The sequence below is a fragment of the Pleurodeles waltl genome, chromosome 3_1 (genome assembly GCF_031143425.1).
Source record: "Pleurodeles waltl isolate 20211129_DDA chromosome 3_1, aPleWal1.hap1.20221129, whole genome shotgun sequence".
In the NCBI taxonomy this organism is placed as follows: domain Eukaryota; kingdom Metazoa; phylum Chordata; class Amphibia; order Caudata; family Salamandridae; genus Pleurodeles; species Pleurodeles waltl.
The window spans coordinates 618474808-618492132 of record NC_090440.1 but is presented as its reverse complement, the minus strand read 5'-3'; the positions used below and the strand labels follow the sequence as shown (position 1 = coordinate 618492132).

At 45.9% G+C, this 17325-nt stretch overlaps 1 protein-coding gene across 2 annotated transcripts in view; it reads right to left on the bottom strand.

The window, feature by feature from the left end:
• Positions 1-17325, bottom strand: part of EPS8L2 (EPS8 signaling adaptor L2) — a 323428-nt gene that overhangs the window by 225896 nt on the left and 80207 nt on the right. The window contains exon 2 of one of the 2 annotated variants that reach the window (XM_069223097.1): positions 13731-13820. The exons of the other annotated variant lie outside the window; for it this stretch is intronic. The gene's annotated coding sequence lies outside the window, so the exon portion shown is untranslated. The remainder of the gene's footprint in view (positions 1-13730; positions 13821-17325) is intronic. 2 annotated transcript variants of the gene reach the window in all.

The following is a 17325-nucleotide window of genomic DNA, read 5'->3' as shown; positions in this document are numbered from 1 at the left end:
GAAGGAGAAGGAGGATAAGGATGAGAAAGAGGTGAAGGAGATGAAAAAATAGGAAAAAAGAGGAGGATAGAAAGGTGAAAAAGGAAAAGGAGGAGGAAGAGGAGAAGAAGATTAAAAAATAAAAAGAGGCAGATCGAAAGGTGAAGGAGGAGAATACAAAAGTGAAGGAGGAGGAGGATAGAAAGGTGAAGGAAGAGGAGTAGAGGAGGACAGAAAGGAGAATGAGAAGGAGGGGGAGGACAGAAAGGTGAAGGTAGAGGAGGTATAAAGGTAAAAGAAGAGGAGGAGGAGAAAAAGGAGGAGGGGGATAGAAATATGAAAGAGGTGGAGAAGGAGGAAAGAAAGGCGGAGGAAGAAGAGGAGGACAGAAAGGTGGAAGAGCAGAAAGAGGAGGACAGAAAGGAGAAAGAGGAAGAGCAGGACAAAGAAGAGGATATGAAGGTGAAAGAAGAGGAGGAAAAAAAGGAGGAAGAGGATACAGAGGTGAAGGAGGAGGATGAGGATAGAAATGTAGAGGAGGAAGAGGACAGAAAGGTGAAGGAGGAGGAGGATAGAAAGGTGAAAGAGGAGGAGGGGGAGAAAGAGGAGGAGGATATGAAGGTGAAAAAGGGGGAGGGGGAAAAAGGGGAGGAGAAGGATTGAAAGGTGAAAGAGGATGAGAAAGAGGAGGAGGATATAAAGGTGAAGGAGGAGTAGGAGGAGAAAGAGGAGGAGAAGGATATAAAGGTGAAGAAGGAGGATATAAAGGTGAAGGAGGAGGGAAAAGAGGAGGTAATAAAGGTGAATTAGGAGGCAGATCTAAAGTTGAAGAAGGGGGAAAGGAGGAGTGAGAGGAGGATAGAAAGAATGAGGAGGAAAAGAACAGAAAGTAGGAGGAGGAGGATAGAAAGATGGAGAAGGAGAGGGATGCGGCAAGGGACAGAAGGAAAAGAAGAAGAAGAAAGAAGAAGGGGAAGAAGATGAAGAAGGAGGAGGAGAAGAAGGAGGAGGAGGAAGAGAAGAAGGAGGAGGGGGGACAAGGAACAGAAGAAGAAGAAGAAGAAGAAGAAGAAGCATTAGGAGGAGAAGAAGAAGAAGAAGGCAAAGAACAGACGAAGAAGGAGAGGAAGAAGAAGGAAGAGGAGAAGAAAAAGAAGGAAGCAAGGAACAGAAGAAGAAGAAGAAGAAAAAGAAGGTGGCAAGGAGAAGAAGAAGAAAAATAAGGTGGCAAGGAGAAGAAGAAAAAGAAGGCGGCAGGGAACAGAAGAAGAAGAAGGAGGAAAGAAGAAGAAGAATAAGGAGGAGGTGGCAAGGATCAGAAGGAGAAGAAGGATGCAAGGAGCAGAAGAAGAAGAAGGCGGAGGCAAGGAGAAGAAGAAGAATAAGGAGGAGGCAAGGAGCAGAAGAAGGATAAGGAGGCAAGGAACAGAAGAAGAAGGAGGAAGAGAAGAAGAAGGAGGAGAAGAAGAAGGAGGCAAGGAACAGAAGGAGAAGAAAAAGAATGGGTCAAGGAATGGAAGAAGATTGAGAATGATGAGGCAAGAAACAGAAGGAGAAGGACAAGAAGAAGAAGGAGGAGAAGGAGAAGGAGGAAGCAAGGAACAGAAGGAGGAGAAGAAGAAGGAGGAGAAGAAGAAGGGGGCAAGGAACAGAAGGAGAAGAAAAAGAATGGGGCAAGGAACAGAAGAAGATTGAGAATGATGAGGCAAGAAACATAAGGAGACGGAGACGGAGAAGGACAAGAAAAAGAAGGAGGAGAAGAAGGAGGAAAGGAACAGAAGGAGAAGAAGGAGGCAAGGAACAGAAGAAGAAGAAAAGGAAAAAGGAGAAGGAAGAGAACAAGGAGGCAAGGAACAGAAGGTGAAGGAGGAGAAGGAGGAAAGAAAAAGAAGGAGAAGAAGAAGGAGAAGTCGAAGAAGAAGGAGGAGAAGAAGAAGGAGGCAAGGAACAGTAGGAGAGGAAGAAGGAGAAGAAAGAGAAGAAGAAAAAGGAGAAGGAGAAGGAGAAGAAAAAGGAGAAGAAGGAGAAAGAAAAACAGGAGATGAAGGCAAGGAACAGAAAGAAAAGAGAAGGAAAAAGAAAAGGAGGAGAAGAAGGGGAAGAGGAAGGAGAAGGAGGCAAGGAACACGAGAAAATGAGATTGATGAGGCAAGAAACAGAAGGAGCAGAAGAAGGAAAAGATGGAGGAAAGGAACAGAAGGAGAAGACGAGGTAGAAGGAGCAGAAGAAGGAGAAGAAAATGAGGAGGAGAAGAAGAAAAAGTAGAAGAAGGAGAAGAAGTTAAAAAACAGGAGAAGAAGAAGAAGGAGATGAAGGAGGCAAGGAACAGAAGGGGAAGAAGAAAAAGAAGAAAAAAAAAACAAATGAGGCAAGGAACACAAGAAGAAGAATGATGGGGCAAGAAAAAGAAGGAGAAGAAGGACAAGGCAAAATGGAGGAGAAGAAAAAGAAGGAGAAAAGGAGGAGAATAAGAAGAAGTTGGCAAGGAACAGAAGGAGAAGGAGAAGAAGGAGGCAAGGAACAGAAGGAGAAGGAAAAGGAGGAGAAGGAGAAGAAGGGGGAAGAAGGAGGCAAGGAACTGAAGGAGGAGAAGAAGGAGAAGGAGAATGAGAAGGAGAAGGAGAAGGAGAAAGAGGTATGGAACAGGAGAAGGAGGAGAAGGAGAAGAAGAAGAATGAGGCAAGGAACGGAATGAGTAGGAGAAGGAGAAGGAGGGGGAAAAGAACAGGAAGGAGAAGGGGAAAGAGGAGAAGAAGGCGGAGAAGGAGAAGAAGAAAGAGGCAGGGCACAAAAGGAGGAGAAGAATAAGAAAGAGGCAAGGAACAAAAGGAGGAGAAGGAAAAGAGCAAGAAGAAAGAGGCAAGGAACAAAAGGAGGAGAAGGAGGAGAAGAAGAAGGAGGCAAGGAACAGAAAGAGAAGAAGGAGAAGAGGAAGAATGAAGCAAGGAAGAAGAACGAGAGGAATGAGTAAAAGAAGAAGAATGAGGAAAGGAGAATGAGAAGGCGAAGAAGAAAGAGAAGGAGAAGTAGAAGAAGAAGAAGAAAGAGAAGATGAAGGAGAAGAAGAATGAGGCAAGCAACGGAAGGAGAAGAAGTAGAAGAATGAGACAAAGAACAGAAGGAGAAGAAGAATGAGGCAAGGAAAAGAAGGAGAAGAAAAATAAAAAGAGGAAGAAAAAAGAAGAAGAAGAAAAAGAATGAGGCAAGGAACAGAAGGAGGAGAAGAAGAAGGAGGAGTAGAAGGAAAAGGAGATGAAGAAGGTAAAGAAGGAAAAAGATAATAACAATACCAACCATCATGGTTTAGAAGTTCCTCCCAACACTTACTTTAATTTTTTTCACTTCCCAATTTCTTGGTGAATATTAGAATTTTTAACTGTAATGGGTAAGGCTACCTAAAGCTATACTTCATGATAAGGGCTCCCAGTTTTATGGTTTGACGTTTCCTGGTGGGTCTAGCTGTGTTTATTTGTTTCACTTACTGGTATTGGTTCATGACTGGCAACATGGAGAGACACAAAGAAAAAGATTGCGTTTCTCAATCAATCAATCATTAAATTTATAAAGCGCACTACGTACCCGTGAGGGTTTCAAGGCACTGGGGGGAGGGGAGGGGGTGCTGCTACTGATCGAAGCGCCAAGTTTTGTGGAGTCTTCTGAATGCGAGTAGGTTTTGGGTCTGGCGTAGGTTGGTCGGGAGGGAGGGAGTTCCAGGTCTTGGCGGCAAGGTAGGAGAAGGATCTGCCGCCAGAGGTCTTTCGCTGGATGCGGGGGATGACGGCCAGGGCTAGGTTCGTGGAGCGGAGCTGGCGGGTGGGGGTGTAGAAGCTGAGTCTGCTGTTTAGGTAGGCAGGTCTGGTGTTGTGGAGGGCCTTGTGTGCGTGGGTGAGTAGCTTGAAAGTGATCCTCTTGTCTACGGGGAGCCAGTGAAGGTCTCTCAGGTGGTGGGAGATGTGGTTGTGGCGGGGTATATTGAGGATCAGTCGGGCGGAGGCATTTTGGATGCGCTGGAGGCATCGTAGGTGTTTGGCAGGGATGCCTGTGTAGAGTGCATTGCCGTAGTCTAGCTTGCTGCTGACGAGGGCCTGTGTCACGGTTCTTCTTGTTTCAGTCGGGATCCACTTGTAGATCCTGCGGAGCATGCAGAGGGTGTTGTAGCAGGAGGAGGAGACTGCGTTGACCTGTTTGGACATTGAGAGGGAGGAGTTGAGGATGAATCCTAGATTGCATGCATGGTTGGTGAGAGTTGGAGGGGTTACCAGTGTGGTCGGCCACCATGAGTTGTCCCAGGCTGAGGGGGTGGGTCCGAGGATGAGGACCTCCGTCTTGTCCGAATTCAGCTTCAGCCGGCTGTTCCTCATCCATTCGGCGATGGCCTTCATGCCCTCGTGGAGGTTGGTTTTGGCGAAGTGCGGGTCTTTGGTGAGGGAGAGGATGAGCTGTGTGTCATCGGCGTAAGAGATGATGTTGAGGTCGTATTGGCAGGACATTTGTGCGAGGGAAGCCATGTAGATATTGAACAGTGTAGGGCTGAGGGAGGAGCCCTGGGGAACGCCGCAGATGATGTCTGTGGCTTTGGATCTGAAGGGGGGGAGGCGTACACTTTGGGTTCGGCCGTGGAGGAAGGAAGCGATCCAGTCGAGGGCTTTGTCTTGTATTCCGGCTTTGAAGAGGCGAGCTATCAGGGTGCGGTGGCAGACTGTGTCGAATGCGGCAGATAGGTCCTGGAGGATGAGGGCTGATGTTTCTCCGTTGTCCAGTTGGCGTCTGATGTCGTCTGTGGAGGCTAGAAAGGCAGTCTTGGTGCTATGGTTCGGTCTGAACCCTGAATGGGAGGGGTCCAGGATGTTGTTGTCTTCGAGGTGGCGGGTCAGTTGCGTGTTGGCAATTTTTTCGATGACCTTCGCCGGGAACGGGAGCAGGGACATGGGACCGGATTTCTTGAGATCTTGAGTGTCAGCTTTTGGCTTCTTCAGGAGGGCGTGGATTTCGGCATGTTTCCAGCTTTCCGGGAAAGTTGCTGTTTCGAAGGAGATATTGATGACCTTCCGCAGTTGAGGGGCGATGATTGCGTCGGCTTTGTTGTACACCTGGTGTGGGAATGGGTCCGACGGTGATCCTAGGTGGATGGAGTTTATGATCTTGCGTGTGTCTGTGTCATTGACGTTTGTCCAGGAGGTCAGGTGGTTGGTGCGGGTGGGGCTTGCGGGGATGGGGTCTGGCGTGTTTGTGGTGGAGAAGCTGTTGTGGATGTCAGTGATTTTCTGGAGGAAGTAGGTGGATAGAAAGTCGCAGAGTTCTTGAGATGGTGGGATGTCGTTGACGTTGGTGCTGGGATTGGAGAGTTCTTTCACGATGTTTAAGAGCTCTTTGCTGTCATGTGCATTGTTATCCAGGCGGTCTTTGAGGGAGGATCTCTTGGTTATTCTGATGAGTTGGTGGTGCCTGCAGGAGGCGTCCTTGAGGGCTGTGTGGTTGTCGGGGTGCGTTCGTGTAGCCTTTTCTTTTTTAGTTTCCGGCAGTCTGGTTTGGAGGCTTGGAGCTCGTCGGTGAACCAAGTTGCTTTTTTGTAGGCTTGGTTGTTGGGTGGGTTCTTGAGAGGTGCTAGGGAGTTGGCACAGTTGGTGATCCACTGTCCGAGGTTGAGAGCGGCAGTGTCTGGGTCGGTCCAGTAGAGTTCGGTGGTGTTGTTGAAGGTGACGTGGGCACTTGTGGTGAAGATGGGATCAAGCGTGTGGCCTGCGATGTGGCCTGCGATGTGGGTGGGTGTGGTGACGAGTTGTCGGAGTCCGAGGTTGGCGAGGTTGGCGATCAGCGTGGTGGAGTTGAGGTAATTGTTGTTCTCTAGGTGGAAGTTTAGGTCTCCGAGGAGGACGTAGTCCGTGGAGGGGAGTGCGTGGGTGCTGGCGAGTTCAGCGATGGTGTCGTTTAAGGGTGCTCGTGGGCCCGGGGGTCTGTAGATGAGAGTTCCTCTGAGGGTGGTGTTGGGGTCGGTGTGGATCTGGAAGTTTAGGTGCTCGGCGAACTTGAGGGTGTCGTCCGTGTAGGTGGAGACTTTGAGGATGGATTTGTGGGCGATGGCTATTTCTTCTCCGATGTCGGTGGTGCGGTCTCGTCGGGTGATCTTGTAGCCGGCCGGGATGGCTATGTCGATGTCGAGTGCCGAGAAATCGTTCCACCAGGTTTCGGTCAGGAAGGCTACGTCTGGGGCGGTGGTGTCGAGCAGGTTCCAGAGTGCAATGGCGTGCTTGCATGCGGAGTGGGTGTTGAGGAGTATGCAGTGAAGGTGGTTGGATCCGGCTTTGGGGGGTTTCGTTGTTTTGTAGCAGGTGAATTTGCAGGTGTGGCAGGAGAAGGGACCAAAGGTGATCCTTGGAGAGGATTGGAAGAAGTCAGTATTGTGGCCAGGGTTGAGGGCGTTGAGGTCGCTGGTCGAATAGCAGCGTCTGGAGGTGCAGTGGTCCCGAGGACCAGGGGGGGTGGCGCTGGGCGCGGTCCAGGCGCGGATGGGCGCAGATGGGCTTGCCATTAAGAAGGGAGGAGAGAGGGAGGAGCAGCTGGGAGGCGGGAGGGAGAGGGGAATGGGGCGCGAGGGGGCGGGGCCGCAGGGACGCAGCAGCAGGGGAACGGTGAGCGGCTCAGAGAGAGCAGGAGTGGGGAGCGCACAAGGGGCAAAATACAGACACAAAGGGGGTCATTCTGACTTTGACGGGCGGCGGAGGCCGCCCGCCAAAGTCCCGCCGGCAGAATACCGCTGCGCGGTCAAAAGACCGCCGCGGTAATTCTGAGTTTCCCGCTGGGCTGGCGGGCGACCGCCAGAATGCCGCCCGCCAGCCCAGCGGGAAACCCCCTTCCATGAGGATGCCGGCTCCGAATGGACCCGGCGGAGTGGAAGGGGTGCGACGGGTGCAGTTGCACCCGTCGCGATTTTCAGTGTCTGCTTGGCAGACACTGAAAATCTTGGTGGGGCCCTGTTAGGGGGCCCCTCGACACCCGTTACCGCCAGCCAGGTTCTGGCGGTCAAAACCGCCAGAGCCAGGCTGGCGGTAAGGGGGTCGGAATCCCCATGGCGGCGCTACCTGCAGCTCCGCCATGGAGGATTCCCAGGGCATTCCGTCAGAATGCCCATGGGAGCACCGCCAGCCTGTTGGCGGTGCTCCCGCGGTCGTTGGCCCGCCAGGGTCAGAATGACCCCCAAAGAGTGGAAACACACAGAGAAAATGGCACAATAAAAACAAGGGGCAAAATACAGGCACAAAGAGGGGAACAAAACAGAGGAAATGGCACAATAAAAACAAGGGGCAAAATACGGGCACAAAGAGCGGAACAAAACAGAGGAAATGGCACAATAAAAACAAGGGGCAAAATACAGCCACAAAGAGTGGAGCAAAACAGATGGAAACGGCGCAATAAAAAACAGAGCACAAAAAGCAAAATGAACCAATGCAGAAGTCTAGCGACGCTTACCAGAAGCCCACTCGACACCAGGGATGAGGCGCAGGCGGGTGCCTGCGGGTGGAGGAGGGCCTCGAACATGCGAACAGCAACGTGGGCGGGGGTCAGGGACACGGAGGCAGCAAGGTGGTGCTGCTGGAGGAGCGAGCTCCTGGCCAAAGGTAGGTTTCTCTATGCTTCTGTTTCTTAATTAATACAGAAGATACCATGTATTTCTGTGTACTATTCAGTAAGAATTGGAAAACTGAGCGGTGTAATCACAATGGGGGGGCCCGCGGAGAGAGAGACTCGCTCTAGTCTCTCCGCGGGTCTTTTCGGGACGACAGGAAGTGGCGCGGGTGCGCCAGGATTGGCGGACAGGTAAGTGGGGGTGGGCGTTAGGGATGGGTTAAAAGGGGGTAGAGGGGTGGGGTCGGCCTCTTTCCAGGCCGACCATTACAGGGAGGAAGTTTTGGACCACCCACCCACCCTGCATAGAAGGTAGGCAGCAGGGGAGGGTTTGTCAAGGGAAAGGCGGGATTAGGTAGGTAGGGTTAGGTTTGACGTCAGTTAGGACAGGTGCGGTGCATAAGAGTTGGCAGGAAATGGGGGAGGGGGGAGAGCCAGATGCGGGCTTGTTCCCCCCTTCCAGGGGGAAAAATGAGGTGAAGGATCAGAATGGGGGGAGGTTTGTTTACAAACAAGGAGGGCATGGAAGGAAGAGGGGAGTGTCTAGGGGAGGGGATTGGAAGAAAGCTATTAGAAAAGAAGGAAGGGCATGAGGAAGCTTTTAAGTTGAAAGTTGGGCGAGAAGGGATTTCATACAGTTCAAAGTTGTTGTTGTTTATGTTAAATCCTGTCCTAAATAAATGACCTTTTGCACTAGAAATGAGTGTCAATGTATGTTTGTCCCGATATGCTGCAGCGCCTTGGACTTGATTCTTCCCTGCTTGTGAGGGTGGCACCTCTCTGCCAGGCATGGCACCACCAACGCGGGACTTTAACAAAAGAAATAGTTTTGAAACGCCTGGTGACGTACAGACTGGAGTGATTTTAGGTATGCAGTCTGTGAACTCATAAACAGGCAGTGCCCTTAGATAAATACTCCATTATAAATGGCTGAATGCTGAGTACATTGTGCCGCAAGAGTGTGATTGCTATAAATGAGAGGGAACAGAGTGACTACAGCCGCGGGCTTCAACTGCCCTCAAAAGCAGTGCTTTTATTACCCCCAAATAAGCGAGGGCGCGGAATTACCAAACAAGCCTCGAAAAAAACTCTCTTACGATGTACTGAAAGGATTCCAGTGAGCAACCTGTAGCTTTTTTCTAGGAGAACTGGAAATGCTGTTACTACACGCAGCAGGTGTGTTAACCAACTGAGTTGTGTTACTGGCATCTGAAAGCTCCTTACATGTAGCGAGATATTGCCCGGGATCCTTGTAGGGGCGGCAGCCCACAGCAGCTCTCAATGTTCTGTCTCCACAGGGGCGGGGTGTAGATAACCACATTGGTGAGTGCCTGGCCTGTCCTCTCATGGTGGGCTCCCCAAGCTTCATCAGCACACAGTCTGGGTGCAGGGGGGTGGGGGGGGGGGGGTTGTAAAAGGTGTGACGCAGTGCGCTAAAGATAATTACTAAAGTGTAGGGTGCAAAAACAAATTGAGATGGTGCTGCAGTGGCAATCTTATGGCAAGTCTTCAGTTGCCACCAAGAATAATGCTTGGCACTGTGCTGCTAAAGGGCAGAGATCCAGGCAAACTGGTAACAGGATTTAAGCACGGTGGCTAGATTTCCTAGAGGTTGCACTATGGCTGGTGCAGCACTGCCCAGTTGTCCTCTGCACTTGCAGGCAGGCCTCTTTATTAAACAGCTTCCTCTATCTCTACCTGACAGCAGAACATATATGTTTTAATCCAAGCCCGAAGAGGCCACCCGCTTTTCAGCAGAATCACTCATACAATGGGAACGGGGAACAGAGGAGCAGAATGCAGGCCCAGAGTGCAGGAACCCCAGAGGGGAAAAAGCCTCAGGACTCCAGGGAAAGGAAAGAGCCCCCTGGGGAACCCCGCATTTTAGGAGAGGCATGATGTTGTGTTTTTAGGTCCCACGGATGCCATCTCAGCCCAAGGTGGAGTGAACCTTAGAATGTTATGCTGTAAACATCCATCCGAGTTAGTTGGTGTCTGCCAGCCTTCATAAAAGGACGTCATACTGTAACTTCATAGTTGATATAATATCACTTATTTATTTTACACAAAATAAACACATTTGTTCCTCAATTCATGAATGATGCAATTAAACCAAAATCAAACTTCAGTTGCACATCACAAACTATACATATATGCGAAAGATAAAAAAGACAAAATCCATCAACAGTGGAATAGGACACACCCCCATGTCATTAAATAAATACTCGTACCCCCTTCCTGTTGATCATGCCACACTACCTCGCTCATGGCACCCATGCATGTTCTGAGTAGCATCACCTGCAGTGGAGTGCTCACACGCTTCCTAAGTCTGGATGCTGGTAAACAGTTTGTGTGTCTCTGATGTTGCACTATAAACCCTGATTAAGATAACTCCTAACCCAGTAAAACCAGGTGCACCAAGTAGTTCCAGGAAGGCCGGATCCATGACATCTCTCAACGATATTCAAATAAGATACATTTACATACAGTGAATCTAAATGGGACATATTCATAGTCAGTGACTTTCTTCTGTTAAATCAACAGGACTTCAAGTGTGCATGATGTAAGCCTATATGCGCATTCTTCTGCAAAATAGGTTTTTACATTTGTAGAAAATAAACGTTTTCACAGAAGCACTTAGACAGGTTTATCTTGGGCACCTGGAGAGGTCAATCGCCTGCTTTGCTTAGGATATTCAAGATATTTTTGGGCAGAATTAAATGGAAGGGTGGCAGGGCTGGCTCTGAGAGCATGGTGATAGATTCAATTATGGCAGTTTCCTAAATCCATTAAGTCTCAGTATTTGCTCTGCATCCTGAGTTGCAGTCCTGTTTATCCTGTTCTCATCATAAAGCACATAAAGAAAACATTTTGACTGGATTAGGCACTTATGCATGGGCGTGGAAACTTGAGAGACTCGTGACTGTTGCGCAGGCTGCTCGTTTGCCAGTTGCATAGTGTCCTCTGATAATATTCTCTGCTCCATAACTTTGTGAGGTACAGAAGGCTCATGTATACTTCAGTTTGGCCCAATTATAGCCAAGTGTTTGCTAACTTCAAAGAGTTCGCTCGCTGGTCTAAGTGTTATCAATGTGGACGGAGTAAGCTGTTTGCATAGGATGTTGAGTAGGGAAGCGGTATTCTTTGGCCCTGTTTTAAGACTTCTTTATTTTAGGCGTTTTGGTCAACGGCTCAGCAATTAGATACATTTAATGACGTCCTTGAACTAAGGAATTAAGTACTTCAGCTTACTATTGAAGCTGTAAGTGGAGGAAGGGACTTTTTTTAAGCCTCGGCTAAAGTGTAGTTGTAGCAGCCAACCGGTCCTCAGAGTTTGCAGTAGAGTAAGAAGCGCTGTTTGGTGGCGGGGATGAAGAGGTACGGTTATATGGGGTGATATAACAAATAATGGTTTAGATAGGCACAAGTGAGGTGAGCTGCTTGAAGGGTTACTTTTCAGATGTAGGCCAGATGAGGCAAAGGACAGTCTGTTCCACACACATTGAGGAAGACGTGTGAAAATATACTTGTAAGGACACATTTCCACTGCCCTGCCCTTCTGTTAAAATAGTGTATGGAAAGTTTAAGATTATTGCATAACATTTCCCCTAGCAATTTTTCTATGTTCCAGCCTCAAATGTTCCTCCATCGTGAACTGCTACCCAGGTTTCCACTGCTCAAGTAAGTCTTCGATTTTTCTTAAATCACTACTCATTTTTACATTCCATTTGTGGTATCAACTCTGTCGTTGATAAGACTAGCATTGGCAAAAAGGCACACCACCCTTTCCAGTCCCTGTTTGGAAGTCAATGTTTAAGGCGTTCAAAATTGTAGGCCATAAGATTTTCCCTTTCTCTTGCTCAGGCAGCATTCAGGAGCATTTGAACCATCCTAGAATTCTATGGCCTCATTCAGAGTTTGTCCCAGTGGGAGTCCAGCCTGAATTAGTGGGGATTTCGCCCCACCAAACTCACGGTTTCCCCATCTCATTTAGAAGTAGGAGAAGGGCCAGGCTTCCAGTGGTGTAGCCTCAGCAGTCTCTGCCATTGGAAGCCTTTGACACATAGACTGTCTACTGCAGGACAGTGAGCCAAAGTATGCCTGAATGCCTGCCCTACTTAAGGAAGTTCTTCCAATGTACATTTTTCCTATTAGAGACCACCAGTAAATGCCTGGTTATTCCATTTACGAAACAATATAAATGACCACCACTCACTGGAAGAAAACTCCCAGCACATGAGGACCATTTGTATTTAGCTTTTCAGAAGCCAACCTGGGTTGTTTCTTAGAAACAAAAAAACTTTGTTGAGAATGATCATTCTACATATGGTGCCCGCTCGGCACACCATACTGTCTTCTGTGCAGTTTCTGTACTGGCAGATTTGCAGAAGGGAGCTGGATTTCCACCAAGCTGGCAGGGATCTCAAAATGTGGCTGGCAGTCCTCTACCAAGGGAGCACAGACTGTGGCCTCGTCTGCCCTTGTATACCACGGTCTAAATGATTTCCTGTATGTTTTATGTACTGTAAAAAGGTGGCTTCCTCAGCCCTGCACCTGTAAAGCAGCAAGAAGTCAAGGTTATATCCAATGGTGATCTAGACACATGGGAGGTAAACCTCTTGAAGGGTTACGTTTCAGAAGTAGGCCGGATGAGGCCAAGGATAGTCTGTCCCAGCCAAAAAGTACGTAGGAAAAACTACAACGTGAGCTACAATAATGATATATTGTCTAAAGATCAATTAATCTTCAGAAGTAAAGCCCTATAGGGACTGATAAATGGAGACTGATGAGGTAAAGTCATTGAAGGAAGTGATGCCGGACTGCTAGACAGAATCAAATAATGACAAGGGAAAACTGGGGACAAAATCACAACAAGGAAAGCTTTAATAGAATACAATAATAAACAAGTAATAATAAAATATAAAAATATGAATTAATGAAACACTAATGTTCTAGTTCAGGCACACCACAGTCAAACTAGACAACAATTAACAGTATGATCAAATCAAAAAAATATATTTGTTTCTTACACATATGACAAAATTAATAAACTAATACATGAAAAGTACAATAAATACAAAGATGTAAAGACAATACTCAGAAAGTAAATGAATAAATATGCATCAATGATAATCTAATACAAAAATAGTCTATGTTAAAAAGAGAGTGGATCAAGGTGGTGTCTCTACAGCAAGGGTGTGCTGTGGGAACTAACGGCCTACGCGCGTTTCGGTGTTCCTAATGGTTATAGGTCACCTTCCTCAGGGCCATTCCCATTGATAAAGAACGACAAGGTCGAATTCTAACAGCCAGGTTCTCACATTAATTGATCGGACATTAGATATTTGGTGTGCTGAGGTCACATAGTCATGTCATCTAATGAAAAAGGAAATGGAGGATTATATACTTTCATGATATTGTTAGCAATCCTCAAATTATCTCTTTTTGCTTACGTATACAAAAATATATGTCTACGCATAAAGGTAAATAATAAACGTGCCTATTATTAGTTTAAAGAAAAAGTCTAAGGGCAATCAAGCTTCAGATTTAGAGTGAAGATAAAGATTAACGATAAAGATTAAAAGAATAGAGAGATAGAAAAATAGAAAAAATGATAACTAGAAGAACCCATAAGAATATGGGTGTAGAAATCAAAATAAGTGGTTGTCAAGACTTAAATTTATTATGTTAGTTAGTAAAGTAATTAAAATATATATAATATTAAATTTTAGGGTGTAATGAGGTGGTGCTCCATGTGATAGTACTTAGAGCTTTTATCCCATATCCGTGGAAACATACATCCATGCATATTGTGGAATTAGTTCTATTCAACAAATATTTACTAGCTTACTTAGATTGTCTTGTGTTGGTAATTCAGACAATGCTGTAATCACTTAGTGGTTCCGATCCTTAATATGGGCATAGTCACATCTAGTGTGACAGAGAAAGTTGGTCTAGCTATAGGGGCAAAACGGTAAATAGATATGAGTACTAAAGTATATGCAATGCATAACTGGTAAAAATATCTAACAAGCGGTCTGTACAAGGTTGTAATAATATTAATATTAATTCTAGAATCTATTGCTCAGTACAGACTTTATGACAAGAGTATAAATGCTTAAATTTACCTGCCGAGACTAGAAGTGTTTTGCACTGGTATCTGATATTTTGTAGTCTCTGTTGGACTTTCAAGCTGATACAACTTCAAGAGAAAAGTCCTGCACCAATAAGAATAATAATTATGGTTACACTCACAAGAAGTGGTGGGAGATGGTAACAAAAACGCTAGCACTGCTCTTGTCTAGTGAAGATTCTCATCGTAAACCGGAAACAGTCCATAGGGACTTTATCGTAAGTGAAATGGTAAAGAAGTAAAAACGTGTCCAAGGATAGCTCGGGAAACACACACCAATTTACCGATAGACTCTCCGAGAGTTGAGGAACGTCGGCGGCCGCGGCTCCCGTCTGTTTAAATAGCGTGGTTAATGGAAATGTAGTACTGGGCTAGTCCGCGGCCTCTTAATATGATATTGCGGACTTATATCGGCGCCATATTGGAGTTCCACGGCCCTGGAACTCACATTGCGGCGCGATAAGGGCCTATCAAGGCACTTAAATGCAATGCACTACAAGAGTGGGAAAAAGGCTTTTAGCTAACTGAAAAAAGATATTATCGAATCCAGTGTTCTAAAAACATACAAATAATGAAAATGAAAATAACAGGAGCCCTTGACTAAGGATGGTATTTCGATCGGGTTCACGACTTAAAGGAGTCAGTCGAATTAATGTCAGGAAGCACTCCATTTAGTTTTCCAAAAGATATTAATGTACCAGTGTATAAGGTAATGCAAAAAATAAATAAAATAGAAGCATGACTGGATATAAAAGTGAGGATAAAAACAAAAGCAATAAATTGGAGTCAGACAACCAAGTATACAGTAATGAATGATAGAAACGGAATGCAGAAGGATGAAAAATGACAAAGGTAAAAAGATGAGTTAAGAATGAAGAAACGAAAAAACAGATATATGTAGAATATATATAAATAGGTGGAGTAGAAATAGGGGAAAGAAAAAACATCAACCAAAATATGTATATATGTCTAGAGACAATGATATCAGTCAAAACTTATTGGGGCATCAGAGTGTAAAACAATGATTTAGAAAAGATAGATATTAATCAAATAATGGCATTTTCCCAAGGAGTCAGTTCGTTCAGTCCTTTTGCACAACTATCTAAGGTAAATATCCAAAAAACTTCTAGTTTTTTCCTTATTTTGTGGTCGTCTATCTGTCCTGCTTTCTTGATTTTTTCCATAACAGTCCAAGTAAAATCATCTACTTGGTGTCCATGCTGTTTCCAATGGGATACTAACGGAGCACTTTCTTTAGCGTTTCTGATGTTCGACATATGTTCTAATATTCTTACTTTGACTTCCCTCCCTGTCTCACCTACGTACAGTAAGGGACATGTACATCTAATCAAATAAATGCAGTTAGCAGTTTTGCAATTGGTCATATCTGTAAGTGCATAGTTGTTACCCTTCCATGAGACAGAATCACGCACAATTGCTCTAGGGCATGCTTTGCAGTTACCGCATTTGTGGTGTCCATTGATCGGTCGATCTCCACATATGGATTTTTGGCAAAAACTTACGTTTTTAGGCAGGGATGCCCTCACCAATTTATTGGAGATGTTCTGATTTTTCCTAAATGATAGGAGGGGGCGTTTTAGTGGCACCTGGTTTGGATTGCTGTTGAGAATATTCCAATTAGCGAATATTAGCCAAAAAGTACATCTTAGGAAGACGTGTGAGAATACCTTTGTAAGAACTAAGCCTGGACTCTGTACAGTGCCAGTATCCCAGACAGACTCCCAAATTGGAAGCCCAGGTGTGCTGGGATCACATAGACCACAACACTGACACCAGCTGCTTTAACAAAGAGGAAACACCTCAGCCTTATCTTTTCCCCACCCAGTCTGTTCGTCTGTAAATTGATGTAAAGCCACCATCCTTTCATCTGTAGTGATGAAGTTCATTTGAGGATGCCCATCATTTTAATGTGTGGGTCCTTCATTAAAGCATTTGCAAGGCAATTCGGCATTTCCTTGGCCATCCTCCAAATAACAAGTCACCTTTCTCCTTCAGTGCTAAGAACCTGCCTCCTGACTACCTCGAGTAACTACAGTTTATAAAGAAAAATGTCTCCCTGGTACATGATTATTTTGTCTCCCTTCAGAACTTCAGCCTCAGCGAGCAGTCCTGGATTTCTGTAGTCAAATATATGCAGATACAGCATTCTTCCATAGTCTAAGAGATGACAGGCAAAACATTATTACTTTCATAGCATTAAAGAAGATATTAAAGAAATTATGAAAGCGATCGGATAAAGGTGTAAAAGCAAACATATATCCGATTAGACATTGATAAAAACATTGCCCATATTCACTGCGAGACTCAGGCACTTGGTGGTGTGTCCCTCACTGAGTTTTGGAAGTAGGCAGAGCCCCCTATCTCAGTGCAGAGAGCAGACCTAATGCTTGCCTAGCTGTTTGATCCCTTCCTCCTGGTAGACAGCAGAACTATCGCCCCTTGTAACAGAGCAGAGCTATGCCTTTATTACCACAAATAGCAGAGCGTTCTGTGCTCAGCTGCTTGATGTGATTTGTTAGCTAGCAAAGCTATCCTTCACTTCTGTCAGACAGCAGTGATCATTTGTAGCTGTCCTTTCCCTTTGCACGTCTAATGTATCCCTCTGTCACTGCATACTCCATGGGTATCTTAATTTCCAAACACACCAGCGCTATCCTTCTCTCACCTGATTTACCTATGCTAGATAGCTGCCTGTCTATCTATATATCCCCATCCGCATATTTGCCTATCTCAGAGAGATCCTCAGTACCATAAAAACAAGAGTGACAGCAACCAGGGAAAAAGGAGCTTTGGGGAAGGAGAACCCCAGGGGACATGGCAGAGGTACTGATCAGGTCTGAAATATCGAACACAAGTACAAATGGATAATGGCTTTGAGAGCACCGGAAAACAAGGCAAGAAGAGGGTAGACCTGTTCAAACAAGAGGGTGAGAGGGAAATAAGCTGGCACGTGGAGCACACGACACAGAAACCATGACATAATCTTCACTCAGTAAAGGTCCCATCCTACCTACCACATTACCCAGACTTAGTCGGGGGCAGGAAAAAGTTGAAAGTCACGCCCTCTCCCATGGAGTTAAACTCACAATTACAGTCATCAATCTTTTCCACAGGGCCTTAAGCATGAAGAGACCAAAGAATTGGCAAATGGTGTCCAATCACAAAAAAAAGGATAACATATAAAAGGCCTGCCATTAATCCGTGGATGAAACCTTGAGGAAAAATATAGATGTATATGTCTGATCATCACGAATGGAGTTACTTCTAATCATCACAAATAGAGTTACTTCCCTTTGTAATATACCAAATGAGAACAATAAGGAACTATAACCATATTGTGGTCTAATATGACATTGGAAAGCTGGATATGGAAATAGAATACCTCATTTCTAGTTAGGATTCGGATTTTTCTTGCACAGACCTGCGCAAGGTGAATATGAGCTGTGCTAGGGTGCCCCGGAGTGGACAGTATTTCTTTACGTGGAACAAAGTGAGTGAGGAGCAGCAGCACATAAACTGTAGCGCACAGCACATATTTAAACACCCCCTTTATCTTTAGTGATGCAAAT